Raw genomic sequence first — 16,763 nt, forward strand, 5'->3', positions numbered from 1 at the left:
GGCACTTGGCTGTGGCTCCTTGTCCCATCACTGGCTGGCCCTGCCCCTTTCTCTCCCTTGCCTGGCCTTAGAAGGTAAGGGCAACAGCGGGGGATGGAGAAGCAGCCGGGGCTGATTCTCAGGCACCTCACTCTTGCTCCTTGTTGTCAAACTCATGTTGTCACAGTGTCATCACATGATATATTGGGACTTTTTTCCCCTTTGCTAAACTGAGTGTGGGTGTAGCTAGGATGTGATGCATCCAGCCCATGGGTCAGGAGTTTGACAGCCCTGCATTATATGGTTTACTCCTGTCAATATACTTTCAGTTGGGGCATGAGGAAGAAGCAAGGAGTCACAAAACAAATACAGGCACAGGCACAAGCACACACAGCTGTGGAGGAACTAATCATATGATTTTGGAAATAATTTCTTCATGCTATTTTTGGCCAAGATCTGCTGACATTGGCATAGGTAAATGAAGTCTTGAATAAATCTGCATGTTTTCTTCTGTATAATTAAAAGAGAAAATTGGACAAAAGCAACTATTGATACCATACACAGGTTCATTATTATCAACAGATAATTGTTGCATTTAAATTTGACCTGCCTTTCTTTAGTAGAGATAATTTCTAAATTTGAACCAGGAGGGCTCCACTTCATGGAATCATTGCTTCATTGTATTATTTGTCCATGTTAATTGCATTCCATGATTTTTTCAATTTCAGAAATTAACTTTCAGGATTCACCCATATGTAGGATGAGATAATTTCATAAAATGCAACAACCAGGGTTACAGTTTAAAATATTTTAGTTATTGACATTCATATTAAAAGACAACATTCATCCTTATAAAAATCTTTCCATACTAATTCACCAGCAGAAAGTAATGTAAATTTTTAAAAATACATAAAGTTCATGGCTCAGTTAACTCTATACACACATATTCATCATAATAAGGAAAGCTCTGAAAGAAATTACAAAATCCTATGAAAGGAAAGACTTGAGATTTTAAACAAGAGAAAATATAGCTAAATTTGTTTAAAGTAGTAAATTTAACTTAATTTTAGTAGTACTACTTTAAAGTACTTTAAAGCAGGGGTCTCCAACCTTGGCAGCTTTAAGACTTGTGGACTATATCTATCTATATCTATCTATCTATCTATCTATCTATCTATCTATCTATATCTTTTCTTTAGTTTTCGCGGGTACTTACATGTATGGTATTCAGCTTTGTTCGGGTATTTTCCCACGTCATTGTAGTTGTGCTTTTAAAGTTGTCATCTGCCATCATCAGGCTTCTGTATTGTGTTCGTCTGTGAGTCAGACTGTGATAGTTGGCTGTGATAGTCTGACTCACAGATGAACACAATAGAGAAACCTGATGATGGCAGATGAGATTCTGCTGAAACGTTGCTACAACTTTAAAAGCACAACTACAATGACATGGAAAATATTCTGTTCAAAGCTGAATGCCATATCACTCATGTAAGTACCCCACTTGCTGACTTTGAGGAGATATTATATATCTATGCGAAAACTTAAATATATATATATATATATATATATATATATATATATATATATATATATATATATATATATATATTTAAGTTTTCGCAGGAACTTACATGTATATATATATATATATATATTTAAGACATACAAAGACAATACATAAAAAAACATAAAACCATCTTCCATTTTGTACATACAGTGTGTCAGTTGGTTTAGAATCTTTTCTGTGATCCTTTCATAATCATTGTTCACAATTTATAGCAATCTCACATTGTCAAACTAACATATGCTTATCTATTTATCAGTTATTAATTATCCTGCTATTTTTCCATCAATATAATGTTATGCTGTCATCCAATGGTTATATATGTCTACATTATATTTTGTGTCAGTCTATTAAATTTCTATAACAAAATTATCTTTTCTGTTACCTTACCATGTTTTTTTATCCAAACATTGATAAAACAAATCCCATATTGTATAAAATTGTTTGTCTTCTTGTTCTCTAATTTCAAATGTCAGTTTACTCATTTCAGCAGAGTTATACTTTTTTAAATAACTTCCTCCTGCATAGGTATTTTGTCATTTTTACAGTTGTTCACAAATACAATTCTAGCACTGTTAAAACATTTACAATCAAATATTTCAATTCTTTATTCTATATGTCCAGTATGACTCCCAATAAAAAGATCTCTTGTTTAAAGTCTATATGTTGTTTTATCAGTTTTTCCAACTATGTGTGGATTTTAGTCCAATATTTCTTTGCGTCCGAACATGTCCACCACATATGGTAATATGAACCAGGTATCTGATGACATTTCCAGTATTTATCCGATTTATTCTTAAACATTCTCACAAGTCTCATCAGGGGTAGGTGCCACCTGTAAAACATCTTATACAAATTTCTTTATATGCAGTTGACATTGTCATTTTATAATTTTGAGACCACAATTTTTGCCATTTTTCTAAATCAATCCCATATCCAAAATTTTTCCTCAAGCAATCATCATTTCTTTAACTTGTTCCTCCTCCAATTTAAATTCTCATAGATGTCCATAAAGTTTTTTAATTACCTTTTGATCAGTACCCATCAAAATTTTATCTAAATCAGTCAACTTATCATAAATACCTTCTGCTTTAGAGTCTTTATCAATCCTAGATTGTATTTGCAAATATGAAAACCAATTCATTTTTACACCTTGATCTTCCAACACTTGCATAGATTTAAGTTCACCCTTTTCATTCAATATCTCACCATATCTGTTTGTTCCTTTTTATATATTATTTGATAAGAAAAAGCTTCAATAGTTGATATCCATGTTGGAATTTTTAAGTAATATTGTCTTTTAATCTTCTCCCAGCTCAAAAACAATGCCTCATGAATATAATGTCTTCTAAAATACCCCTGTGTTTTAGTTCCCTTATACCAGAGAAAGGCATGCCATCCCAGCAGCAAGTCATGGCCTTCTAAAGTCAATAATCTTCTATTCCTTAGTGTTATCCATTCCTTTACCCACATCAAACTTGACACCTGGTAATATAGCTCCCAATTTGGCAAAGCAAATCCTCCTCTTATTCTTGAATCTTGAAACAGTTTTAATTTTATTCTTGCTTTTTTACCCTGCCAAATATATTTCAACACAATTCTATTAAATGTTCAAAAAACTCTTTCCCTAGTCGAATAGGAATTGTCTGGAATAAATATAAAACTCTAGGCAATATATTCATCTTAATTGTAGATATTCTCTCAATCAATGACAGTTACAATTTTTCCCATTTCATCAAATCTGTAGCAATCTGCTGTTTGAGTTTAACATAGTTATGTTCCTTCAGTGTACTACATATTGGTGTAATATGTATCCCTAAATATTTAACCTTGTTCGTGAACTGTATTTTTAAATTTTCTTCCAACTCATTCTTTCATCTTGCTAACATATTCTTTGTTAATATCTTTGTTTTGTCTTTGTTTATTCTCAAACATGCTACTTTTCCATATTCTTCTATTTTTTTCTATTAATTTAGGTTCTGTTTCCAATGGGTCTTCTAATATAAATACCAGGTCATCTGCAAAAGCTTGCAATTTATATTCCTCCTTTTTAATTTTTATTCCTTTTATTTCTCTTTCTTCTCTAATATTCCTGTTCAACACTTCCAATGTTAACACAAACAGCAAGGCGACAATGGACAGCCTTGCCTTGTCCCTTTTCTTATATCTATGGATTCTGTTAATTTTCCATGCACCATCACCTTTGCAGTTTGTTCATGATATATTGTTTCAATGGCTTGGATAAATTTCTTACCAAAGCCCATTTGTATCAGTTGCAGAAAAATAAATCGCCAACTCACGTTGTCAAAGGCTTTTTGTGCATCTAGAATAATCAAGCCCATTTGCTTCTCAAGGTGTACTTCATAATATTCCACAGTATCCAAAATAATTCTCACATTGTCTTTGATTTGTCTCTTTGGCAGAAATCTATTTTGATCAGTATGAATAAAATTATTTAAGTATCTTTTTAGTCTTTCTACCAAAATTGAAGTAAAGATTTTATAGTCTTGAGTTTAATAGAGATATAGGTCTATAATTTTTAACTTGCTGCAGGTCTGTACCTTCCTTCGGTATAAGTGTAATGTATGCTTCTGATCATGTTTTTGGTATTTTCTTCAACATAACTTCATTCATAACTTTTAAAAGATGAAGATTAAATATTTCCTGAAAAGTCTTGTAAATTTTCACTGGCAAACTATCTGGGCCTGGTGCTTTCCCAACATTCTGGTTTTTTAAGGCTTCTGTTAATTCCATCATTGTTATATTTCCTTCTAACATTGTTTCAATATCTTTAGGTATCTGAGGTAGGTTTGCTTTCTGTAGATATTGCTTAATTTTTTTCTTCTTGAATATTCTCTTGAAAGTACAGTTTTCTGTAGTAGTCTTGTATAATTTTTTTTCTTCTCCTCATTTCCATAGCAAACCTGTCCTTCTTTATTTATTAGTTGACCAATCCTTCTTGCTTCTCTTTCCTTTCTTTTTATAAGCTAGCCATCTGCCTGGTATGTTTGCATCTTCAAAGTAATTCTGTTTCACACTTTTAATTTTTTGTGCTAATTCCTCATTTTCCATTAGTCCCATTTGATGTTTAATTATATCCATTTTATTTTAATGTTGTTGTTTTTTGTGGGGACTTCTGTAAATCTTTTCCCAATCTTTTATAGTCATCCTCTAATGTATTAAATGTCTTTTTCTGTTTTCTGTTTCTTCTCCTAGTATAATCTATTATCAAGCCTCTTGTGTAGGCCTTCATCATGTCCCAGAGATTCTGTAAAGATGTATCCTCGTTTCTATTTTCTTTTAAGAAGAAAGCAAGTTCTTTCTCTATTTTCTGTTTAAAGTCTTTTTCTTTTAATATCATATTACTTAAAGTCCATCTAGATTTCCTCTTGTATCTTTTCCAAATAACTGACACTGGATTATGATTTGCTCAAGTGCTTGTTTCTATTTCAATCTGTCATACATTAGTCAATAATTCTTCTGACATCCATATCATATCTATTCTAGACCAGGATGTATGCCTGTTTGAATAAAAAGTATATTGCTTACTTTCAACATTTCTTTCTCTCCATTCATCTTTTAAGTTGAATTCTTCTATTATTCGAAGGAAGGATTTTGGTAGTATCTTTCTAACTTTCTTTGTTGTTTTCTGTGTTTTATCATCCAACCGGTCATTAATTATTCCATTAAAATCTCCCATCATACAAATATTAACATAGTCCAATTCAATTATTTTCGTATGCAATTTTCTGTAGAATTCTTCTTGTTTATCATTTTGCAATTAGAAGTGTTTTAATGCTGTTATCCATTATTTCCACCATCAGAATCCTTCCATAATCATCTGTGTAGATTAGTTCTGCCAAAATTGTTTCTTTAATATACAATACCACACCTCTTTTTTAGATTGTGCCAGCGACATAAATAATTTCCCTAGTTTTCCTTGTTTTAGTATAATCTCTTGTAAGCAGATTATGTCAAATTTTAATTTTTCTAATTTTTGAAATACTTTCCTTCTTTTAGTTTCCAAATTAAGTCCATTTATGTTAATCAAAATCAATTTTTTTCATCCTTGTTAAGCTTTATAAGAGGGTTTTATTGCTCTAGTAGATCTCAATTCTTGTTGTTCTCTGGGTTCACCGCCTACTGCACCTTCTTCTTTTTTCTTTTTCAATTACTGCTATACACTCCTCTTGGAATTCAGTTAGTGACTCTTCCTTTCTTTCTTCTTCCTCCTTTCTCTAAAGTATTCTAAGTGGAAAAGCTCAGCTTTTTCAACTGTATCACTTCCGTGTCTTTGTTCCTGCCAAGTGAACAAGAGGCCTTCTGGCATCAACCATCTGTAGTTTACTCCTCTTTTAAGTAGCTCTTTAGTCAAGAATAAATATTCTCTTCTCATCTCTCTTACTCTTCTTGGTATCTGTTTCAACACCACAATTTCTTTATTTTTATATTTTAGTGTTTTTTCTCTAGCCACCTGGAGTATCTGTGTCTTAATACTCTTCTTAGTAAATCTGATGTGAACTTCTCTTGGTACTCTATTCCTCATTGCATATCTTGTGTAGACACGAAACACTTCATCCATCCCATCCATCATCTTTTCTTTGGTTATTTCCAGTGCTTCTGCCAATATTTCTGCCAATATTTCTGCCATTATTTCAGCAAGATTTTCACCTTTTCCTTCTTCTATATTTTGAAATCTTAGATAAAATTCTGATTTATCTATTTCCCATCCTAATGGTTCAAATCTGCCCTTCTTGACACCACTCAAACAAATATCAACATCTCCAATTTTCTTATCTCTTTGTATATCTCCTTCTTCATTTTTTTTGAATCTGTCTTCATATTTCATCATCATCTGTTGAATATTTTCTACTTTTTCATCTGTCTTTTCATTTTTTTGCTCAATTTTCTGAATTCCTTGCATAATCATCTGTAATGTCACTTCCTACTCTTTCCCTTTTTCCTGCTGTACTATTGTCTGCATAGATCATTGTTTTCCAGGTGGTGAGGGAGTTGGTATCGAAGAAGCTTGGGCTGTTGTCTTTCTACTCATCTTGTAATGCTTATCTGTAAAGAAAGAAAAAAAAGAGGAAAAAAGAGGAAAACAAACAAACAAAAGCAAACAAATGTGACTCCAAAGCATAAAAGGTAAAAACAAATCTTCAGGCATTTGTATACCTTAATCCAATTAGTTGCAATGGTAGATATAAAAAGTAAAAAATAAAAAAGGAAAGAAGAAAAATATTGCATATGTTCTTCTTAATAAACAAAAAGAAAACAAAAATAAGAGATTTACATTCTGATTCCTGGTTTAAAAAGTCAAAATCCAATTAAAAAGAAAAAAAAGCCCAACTAGTGGGGGGGGGGGTAGAAAGGAAGGCAAAAGGTAAAAAGTAATTCTAATATAAAACAAGCATCTGCCACCAAATATCCAAGGCTCTTTGATAAATCAGCTCAGAGTTTTTCAAGATCACTTCAATCTTCTTTCTTTCAACTTCAACTCCGGACTCCAACTATCTGTTCACAAATGAGCACCTATAAACAAAATGCCATGCTTATCTCTATCTTTTCCAGTACACAGCTCAGAGTCCTTGACTGTAACACAAACTAGTGAAAGGAAAAATAAACAATGTATCCTAGCCTCTGGGTGTCAGAGCTACTTACTTTCCTTCACTTTCACTTCCCCCTCCTCAATCTACAGCCAGGAACTAAAAGAAAAAAAGTAAAATCTCTTCCCCCCCTTTTTTTAAAGGGAGAAAAATAAATCTTAAATCAAGCAGAAGAGTCTTAATCAAAAAAGAATTTTCAAAAGGATTGTTAAAAAAAGGACAAAGAAATACAAACAGAAATAAAAAAGATTAAAAAGTACCATTCCAATTTAAAGTTAAACAGCTTTACCAAGTTCAAAATTCCAATAAAAAAGGGAAAAAAGAAAAAAACTTTCACTTTGATAATTAATCACGCCGCTTAAACTCTTTTCTCTTCACTTTTAGTCCACTTTAATTTTTTCAGGGTGTTCTCTCCAAGAAATAATAAGTAAAAGTTCATCTCACCAAACTGACACACTTTCTTCCAGCTCTTCGGTTCTGGACCTGTCCCAGCTTCAGCAGCTTGGAAGGCTGCCTCTCCACCGCTGGCAAAAAGGACTCTCCCTGGATCAACCAGGGACTTTGCAATGTCCCTGGGATCAACAGGACATGCCCTTGTCAATCACTGTCTCTATAGGACAGTTTAGGTCCGTGTGGACTGACCAGAAGCTGAGATATTGACGGCGATCTTGGAGAATCAAGATCACCCATCCAACCGCCACAATGCCTGCTCCACCCTCCTGAAGTCCACAAGTCTTAACGTTGCCAACTATGGAGACCCCTGCTTTAAAGTACTTTATTATTTTATTTTTTACTCTGGTAAATAATTCTTCTTTCTCCCAAATTCATATGCCATATGGCCTATGTTTTCTAAACATCTTACTCTTTTGTTTTTGAAGATTTTATTAATTCCATGTAACCACATCCTTCTTTGTCTTTCCCTTCTTCTCAGCCCATTAAACATTACTGTGTACTTGTTCTGCAGTTGGTTTGTATACAACACAAAGCCTCCTCAAAGCACATCACTCAGTTTGTATTAAATTCACATCTGTTAAGTGTCAATTTACTTCTGATCTTATTGCTTTTTGTTTTACCAGGCACAAGTACTCCATTCCTATTAAATTTAGTTTACTTCATGTTTCTTCTGACATACCCAATATTCACATCTGTATAACAAAGTGGACAGAAGCACCCTCTTACACTTAGCTTTTTTCATATTTTCCTATAAATATCTTTATATTAGACTGTGAATTACTCAGTACATTTCTATTAGCATCTTAAAATTTGTTCATGTTTTTAACTTAAGTTCTAATTTTTCACCAATTATGTATAATTTATAATCATTCATTACACTTCCCCTATAAAATGCAACTATCTTGGTCCTTGATTCATTCCTTTTCAATTTTTTTTTCAAATTCATTTTTTACTTAATTTCTATAATCGCTGATTTCAATCAGTGGCTCTGGATGGCTTACAGTTCTAAAAATATAAGAACAAACAAACATTAAAAAACTTTAATAAAAACATCCAAAATAAAATATATAGCAGCCAAGATAATTAATAGTAAAGTCAAGATGCAAGGCCATTAACACATTCAGAGCCCCAGGTTCTTGTACATAGCCAAGTTTTTAAAGCCCTATGAAAGACAACCAGGGTTGGGGCCATTCTAATTCAAAACCATCTTGCATCATGCAGTCCATGTAGTTTTTGCTACAATTATTTCAATTTATGGCCAACCATAAATTGAACTACTTCATTTCTAACAACAAAGAAACAATGTTCTTTAACATATCACCTGGAAAACACTAAGCAAATAAAAAGAGAAATATTAATTAATTAATTAATTCAATTTAGACACTGTCTGTCTGGGTGGGTTGTAATATAATACCACTGAAAAAAAAATGGAAGCCAAAATAAGAGGGGATCACCGTATGTAGACAGAAATAAAATAGCAAAACATACTCATCAAGGGCCCATCTCAACCCAAACTCTGAAAGAACAACTGAGGAGAATATGACTAATATATCAAGCAACAAACCATATGCAAACAAATAATAAATTATTATGGAATTAACATTAAATACTGTTTCTAGTTTCCATTTGGATAGCCTTCACCCAAATCTAGAAGATTGAGTATAGTCACACTTCCCCACCCTCAATATTGTCTATCCCATCCCAACAAGATGATAAGTATGACTCCAAAGCCTCATTAAGAAAATGTATCAATTGACACTTTCATTTGATTTATGTAGTGGCAGTATTCAGTGAAAATGTTCTACCTGTTTCAGGAACCATATTTTGAATGTTTTCATTTATAATCACAGTTTGAAATAGTGTTCTTCTTTATGAATAAATATATACGTGGCTTTTTTTGTATCACATATATATGAGATCCATGAGATTAGAGGGAGAACGGAACCTCCATGAAACACCTTTGAATTCCAAGTATCCAATGTCAATATGGACTGACATTTTCCTATCAGTTACCTTGTGGCAACATGGGGGAGGTAATAAATTTTACAAATAAATAAAATCCAGATTTGAAGATTTGAAGTGGGAAAAAATTACTTTCTTTATTATTATTTGTCTTTATTAACTACAGTGTAGAATTAAAAACAGAGCTGTAACTTTAACGAGAATGGACATAATATGATGTAATTTAAAGGTATAGTAGATTATTAGGGGACTGGAGACTAAAACATATGAAGAACAGTTTCAGGAACTGGGCTTGGCTAGTCTAGTAAAGAGAAGGACCAGGGAAGACACGATAGCAGTCTTCCAATATTTGAGAGGCTGCCACAGAGAGGAAGGGGTCCACATTATTTTCTAAAGCGCCTGTAGGCCAGACAAAGAATAATGGATGGAAGCTGAACAAGGAGAGATTTAACCTGGAAATAATGAGAAACTTTCTGACAGTGAGAACAATCAACCAATCGAACAGCTTGCCCTTGGAAGTTTTGGGAGCACCATCACTTGAGACTTTCAAGAAGAGATTGGACTGCCATTTGTCAGAAATGGTGTAGGGTTTCTGGCTTGGGCAGGGGGGTTGGACTAGATGACCTACAAGGTCCCTTCCAACTCTGATTATCTGTTACCTATTTTCTGTTAGTTTCTCTTGAGAAGGTGGCACTTATGGAATCTCAGTCATATATGTGAATGTAAATCACATGATTGTGACTGTTATGTAAATGGCTCATATGAAGTTTGCACCTTTATCATCTTTCAGTTGTGCATGATGATGGTGTACAGAACAATGTTGAGCTACCCCTGGGAAATTTTGTATGTCAACTATCAATTGGTAAGTAAGAACTTCTTTTCCAAATGTATAATTTCCTATTGGTGTACAAATACAGTTATGACCATTTTCAAATAACCATTTATTAATATATAATCTGCTGTTAACATAATTTATCCAATGCTGCTTTTAAAAAAGAAGCAGCTTTGCTATAAGACAATGTAGTTATGAAGCTGGTTGGATTATAAACGCATTATGAGAATTGATAACATATTCATATAAGCATAGCAAAGCTTGAAAGTTTATCTGTGTTTCAGAGGTGGTAATCTTAAAAAATGAGTTATACTTAAAGTAATTAACTTCTAATGTAATAAAAATTCCCAGACTTATCTTATATCTTTGGGTGTTGACTCCAACACTAGTATCCTGCTGCAATTATCAGATTATTAAAAAAAGATTTTGATTTGATGTTTTTAACAATTATACAATAATACTATATATTGTTATCTTGCACACCTCTCTTGGCAGCTTTGCAAAAAAGGGTGTGTGTATAAAATGGATTAAGATGTCAGTTCACACATAAATTATACTTCCATCAAGTTCATAGATCATTTTGAAATAGTTTCCTGATTCATGCTTGATTTTTGTTATCATAGTTCTAGGAAGGAATGGTGGATAGTATTTTTGTGTTGTCTGTGGGCAGGAATATTGTGTGGTATTTCTGTATTGTCTGTTCATTTATAAATGTGAAAAAGAATATATTTCAGATGGGAACTAAACTGTGACAATCAATGTGAATGAAGAAAATTGTGGCTTTTTTAGACATATCTGTTGGTCAGCTGCCCTCAACATTCCTTATCGAGGCTATCCATTTACTTTCAATCTAATAGTTACAAACCCAGGCTTCCATTTTACCAATATTAAGTGTAACATTTTGCTCTACTACAACAGCACAAAGCATAATGTATACCTTCATGCTATTATCTCCAAGAATTATAATAATATTTCAATATAGGTGTATATAGATATATTCTTGCTCGAAATTATGTCAAGCCAGTAGCAGCGATCAGCAGCAGAGACCAAGCCTGTTCTCTCCACCGCTCTGCTATTGGGCCTGCTCGCCTGGGCTCCCATACTCACCTTTATCCTCTGAATTTGAAGCACAGCTGCTCGGCAGCTGCTGAAGCGACCAGGATTGTGCAGGCTTGCATGAAGTGAATTAGAATGCCTCTGCATCTGCGCAAATGCCTCTGCACCTGTGCAAAGTGCACATTTGGCACACAATGCATGCAAAATGGATGCACTTGCGCAAAGCGTGCCCACCAAGCCACACCCACTGAATGGTGGTAAAAATATTTGAATCCCACCACTGTCATGACACCTTGATAGCATGAGGAAGAGGAAGTGAGAGAAGGAAGCCTAAAGTAACAAGAGCAGAATAAGACAAGAATTCCACTAATCAAATGCAACTAATACCTGATACCTCAATGTTAATCTTGAAGAAATGTTCAGACTGTATTTCTGAGACAGAAATTAATTAACCTGCAGAAATGCTAAAAGAATGCTGCAGATGCCTCACAATGTTGCGGAAATACAGCAGCATAGTGCTAATTCTGGATAGGCACAATGCTGCATAAGGAGTCCCTAAATTATGCACAGTGTTAGTCATGGTCTAGGATTAACCTAATGGGCTAATTTGCTTTTCTGGATGTTAGTTTGACTTTGAATTACATCCCTCTTGTATTCCAATTTAGTTTTTTGCTCTCTTTAGGAGCATTTACTTATAAATTTCATAAGTATAGCCTCTTTACTTTTCCTAATGTAATCATTCAGACTATCCAAAGCAGTCTGTAGCATATTTTTAAACCAATTTTATTAAAAGGGATATGCTTTAGTGAGCTGAAGCTCAGTTCATTAGATGTTTGGAGTGGCTATATTGATGTAGAACTTGAAAGCAAAGGTTGTAGGGGGAAGTAAGTGTGATTATTTAATTGCAGGTTACATGTGATAGATTAGAGTACCTTATCAATTAGCAATTGTAATGTATTAAACTCCATTGCATATGTTTAAGACATTCTGAGATACTCTGAAACATTTTTGATGTATGTGATTGGAAGTTCCTCACTCTATGATGTTGGTGTAGTTTCATTGCTCTAAAATAAGAATGTTGAATTCTGTACTTGTCCTAGTTTTGAGTTTTTATATAAAACTTGTGTCCATTATTTTTTTTGCACAAAGTCTGATGTTTATTCAACAGAGAATCCAGAGAGACATTGCTGGCAAGTAATGATATACTATATATCACATTGGAGTAACAACACATGAAGACAAATGTAAAATGTGTTTATTTGATTGATTGATTAGTGCCATCAAATTGTTTTTGACTCCCAGAGAGGAAGGGCTTTGCATGTGTCCAAAGTAGTTTTAAGAATAATTCCCATATTCTTTGGGAATTAAAAATAATGGAACAAAATCTAAAGTAGGTATTTGGAAAAACATGCTGAGACCTAAGCGTGATTAAAATCTACTGGCATCTTGTTACTAAGATATGGTACAGTATATAATTTTATAAATAAAGCCAGTGTAATCTAATGTTTAAAAGGAATTTCTTCAAGATTCATTTTCTTTTTGCTCTATGATTGCGTTGTTACCTGAAGTGACTTCAGAGTGATAGAACCTGAATATATATAATCTTTTTCTCAGCTGTAAGGAGAGCATAGCAACTCCTGTGCAGCAAATGCCACTATTTTTCTTTGTTTGCTGAAGACAGACAAAAATCCTTCCTTGTTGTTCCCAAAAAGTACATTGGATTGCTAATTAAAGCCATCAAATTTTTAATTAAAGGAAAAGTTAATTACAGAAGTTGAAATAAAATAAATTTTAACTGACTGTAGATCACCTCATTTTTGAGTTTCAGTATTTCAGAAGAGCTACCAAAGAGTTTAAAGTAGAACATGAGAAGCAGAGGTGGTATTCAGCAGGTTCTGACCAGTTCTGGAGAAACGGTAGTGGAAATTTTGAGTAGTTTTGAGAACTGGCAAATACCACCTCTGACTGGTCCCATTCCCATCTATTTTCTGCCTCCTGAGTCCCAGCTGATCGACTGAGTCTTCTTTTGTTGCCCTGCACAGGAGAACAGAGCTGGAAAGCAGGTTAGGGAATGGGGATTTTGCAGTATCCTTCTCCCAGGAGTGGGGTGGGGATGGAGATTTTACAATATCCTTTCCCTGCCACGCCCACCAAGCCACGCCCACAGAACCAGTAGTAATTTTTTTTGAATCCCACCACTGATGAAAAGGAATCTAGACTACAGTGTTAAAGTATTATTTTATTTGTCCATTTATCAGGCTGAATTCTTACTGACTTTGAGAAAAACTGAACTGCCTATACCACTTTTTTTTTCTGTTCTTTTCTTTCACTTTTTTATTTGACACACATAGTAATATACATAATGCAATAAATGTTGCATGTGTTTACAATATCCTATAAATAACAACTAGTACATGAAACTTCAATCTAAGGTAAATTGACAATAGAAAATAGAATCAATTGTTTTAAGGTAAATAGCTTAATAAAAGCTATTTTAAAAATAACATATTTATTATATATAAAAAAATACTAGATATATATTTAGTACATATTTAGTATTATTAATTTGCATTGAATAGCAAATCATCTGATTATGATCATGGAAATAACTGAAATTAATGGAATACATTTCTTATTGATTTAGTATATCTGATTCACTTCTTTGTAGTTCTTGAACTTTATGTTGTAATAACTAATTAATTCTTGATTGTGTAAGACTTTTTGTTCTATCTATTATATTTAATTTCTGCTTCTTTAGATATAATTGATTGTTTCTCATTATGAGATTCTTTTCCCCTCCAGTTTATCCCTCTGATTTAGGGCTAAGATTTGTACCCTTTTAATTAAGTAATGCATAAAAATATAAATCATACCATGTGAAGTATGAATTATTGCACATGAACTTTGAAGTGACATCCTTCCTTCCTTCCTTCCTTCCTTCCTTCCTTCCTTCCTTCCTTCCTTCCTTCCTTCCTTCCTTCCTTCCTTCCTTCCCTCCCGCCCGCCAGCCTGCCAGCCTGCCTGCCTGCCTGCCTGCCTGCCTGCCTGCCTTCTATACATGCATACATCATAGACATAGTGCATAGTGAATACTGAAGTAATCACTATAAAAGATGGATAACCTTTTCATGGCTGGGGACTGTAATCAACATTTTGTGCACACAACTGCTGAAGGAAGTAAATAATGTAAGTTTGACATAGCATATGCATGGACAGGGCTGGAATTTCATTTTACTGATTTGTACATTTACATTTAAAAAATTGTTTTCTAAACTGTATTATTTATCTTAAAATCAGACTATTGCTTCTTGTTTTCCTACTTCAGAATGATATAGAATTTCAATATTTGTACCACTGAATTTGGGATAGGATGAATTATTTGCTGTTATCAACTCAAATTCTCAAAGGTATATCAGAACTTTCTGATACTGTATTTTTATATTCAACTTACTTCATTTAATCAGAAATAAACTAACATGCAATTCTTCACAATCTTCGATTGATCACTGAAGCATGAGTTTTGACTTGCTGTTGTTGTATATAACTGATCTGCAGTTTGAGATGTTGGTCATGTGGCCCCAAATAAGTGTATGTTTGTGTGTGTGTGTGTGTGTGTGTGTGTGTGTGTGTATGTGTATACACAAATATATATATGTATGGTATTCAGCTTTGTTCGGATATTTTCCCACATCATTATAGTTGTGCTTTTAAAGTTGTAGCAACGTTTCTATATGAACAATGAACACTATACAACGAACACTGCCTGATGATGGCAGATGAGATTCTGCAGAAACGTTGCTACAAGTTTAAACCCACAACTATAATAACTTGGGAAAATACCCAAACAAAGCTGAATACCATACATATAAATACCCGTGAAAACTTGAGAAAACAAATACATACATACATACACATATATATATGAAAACATACGAAAAGACTCACACACACACACACACACACATATATGGTATTGTACCATATATATAATATATATATTTTCTTAAGTTTTTGCGGGTACTTACATGTATGTTGTTCAGCTTTGTTTGGGTATTTTCCCACAAAAATACTGGATGAACACAATACAGAAGCCTAATGATGGCAGATGAGATTCTGCCAAAACATTGCTACAACTTTAAGAGCACAACTACAATGACGTGGGAAAATACCCGAACAAAGCTGAATACCATACATACATACATACATACATACATACATACGTACATACATACATATATACATACATATTCAAGAACTATATTTAAAGGATTTTTCACTGAGGTCTCTTGTCATGCCTAGGTGAAGCTACTGATGACAGGCTTAAGTGTTTATTTCCAACCTTATGTGAATTACAGTCCCATCCATCAGACTGACTAATAAAAATAAAAATAATAAATCAGAACTATATCCCTGACTTGTTTAAAATTTCATATTAAAGGATTTAAAGGCCAATTACTCACGATCATATCAAAAATTGTCTTCCATTTATTTCAGAATCATATCCATTAACCATCTGTTTCAAGATATATGGCTTTTCTCCTATTACGATACCTTATGAAGATGAAAACCTGTGGTGAATTTGACCTATTTCAGTAAGCCATTTGTTAATTACTTCACAGCACAAATTAACAGTTTTCTCATAACACTATGCCTCCTTCCAAAAAGAATGAGAGGGCACAACCTTCATGCCATAATATCTTTAAAACTCTATAATTCAAATTCAGGGGAAATTATTTACAATCAAATTAAAGAGGTAGATTAAATAGACTGGAAGGCTTCTATATTTTGAAGGAGATATCTTTATGAAGAAAACATATACAAACTACACATTATGGATCACAGTAAAAAAAATCAGAAACACAATTGAAGATTAGAGAAATAGGGTAATTGAATATTTTATGCATACATAGTGTGATAGTTATGGACAGATACTGTATCTTAGCAAACATTAAGGTAAAAGGTAAAGGTTCCCCTCGCACATATGTGTTAGTTGTTTTTGGCTCTAGGGGGCGGTGCTCACGTCTGTTACAAAGCTGAAGAGCCAGCACTGTCTTAAGATGTCTCCTTGGTCATGTGGGTGGCATTAACTAAATGCCAAAGGCGAACAGAACGCTGTTACCTTCCCACCAAAGTGGTCCCTACTTTTCTACTTGTATTTTTACATGCTTTTGAACTGCTAGGCTGGCTGAAGCTGGGACAAGTAACGGGGACAAGCTCAGCATCTTAGCCACTGCGTCACCATGAGAATTAAAGATTTGAAATTAGAAATAACTCATGCATAGTATCTATGAATGATTGTGAAATAATT

This window comes from Pseudonaja textilis, chromosome 6 (assembly GCF_049901715.1).
Source record: "Pseudonaja textilis isolate UNSWEBS1 chromosome 6, rPseTex1.2, whole genome shotgun sequence".
NCBI classification, from domain to species: Eukaryota; Metazoa; Chordata; class Lepidosauria; order Squamata; family Elapidae; genus Pseudonaja; species Pseudonaja textilis.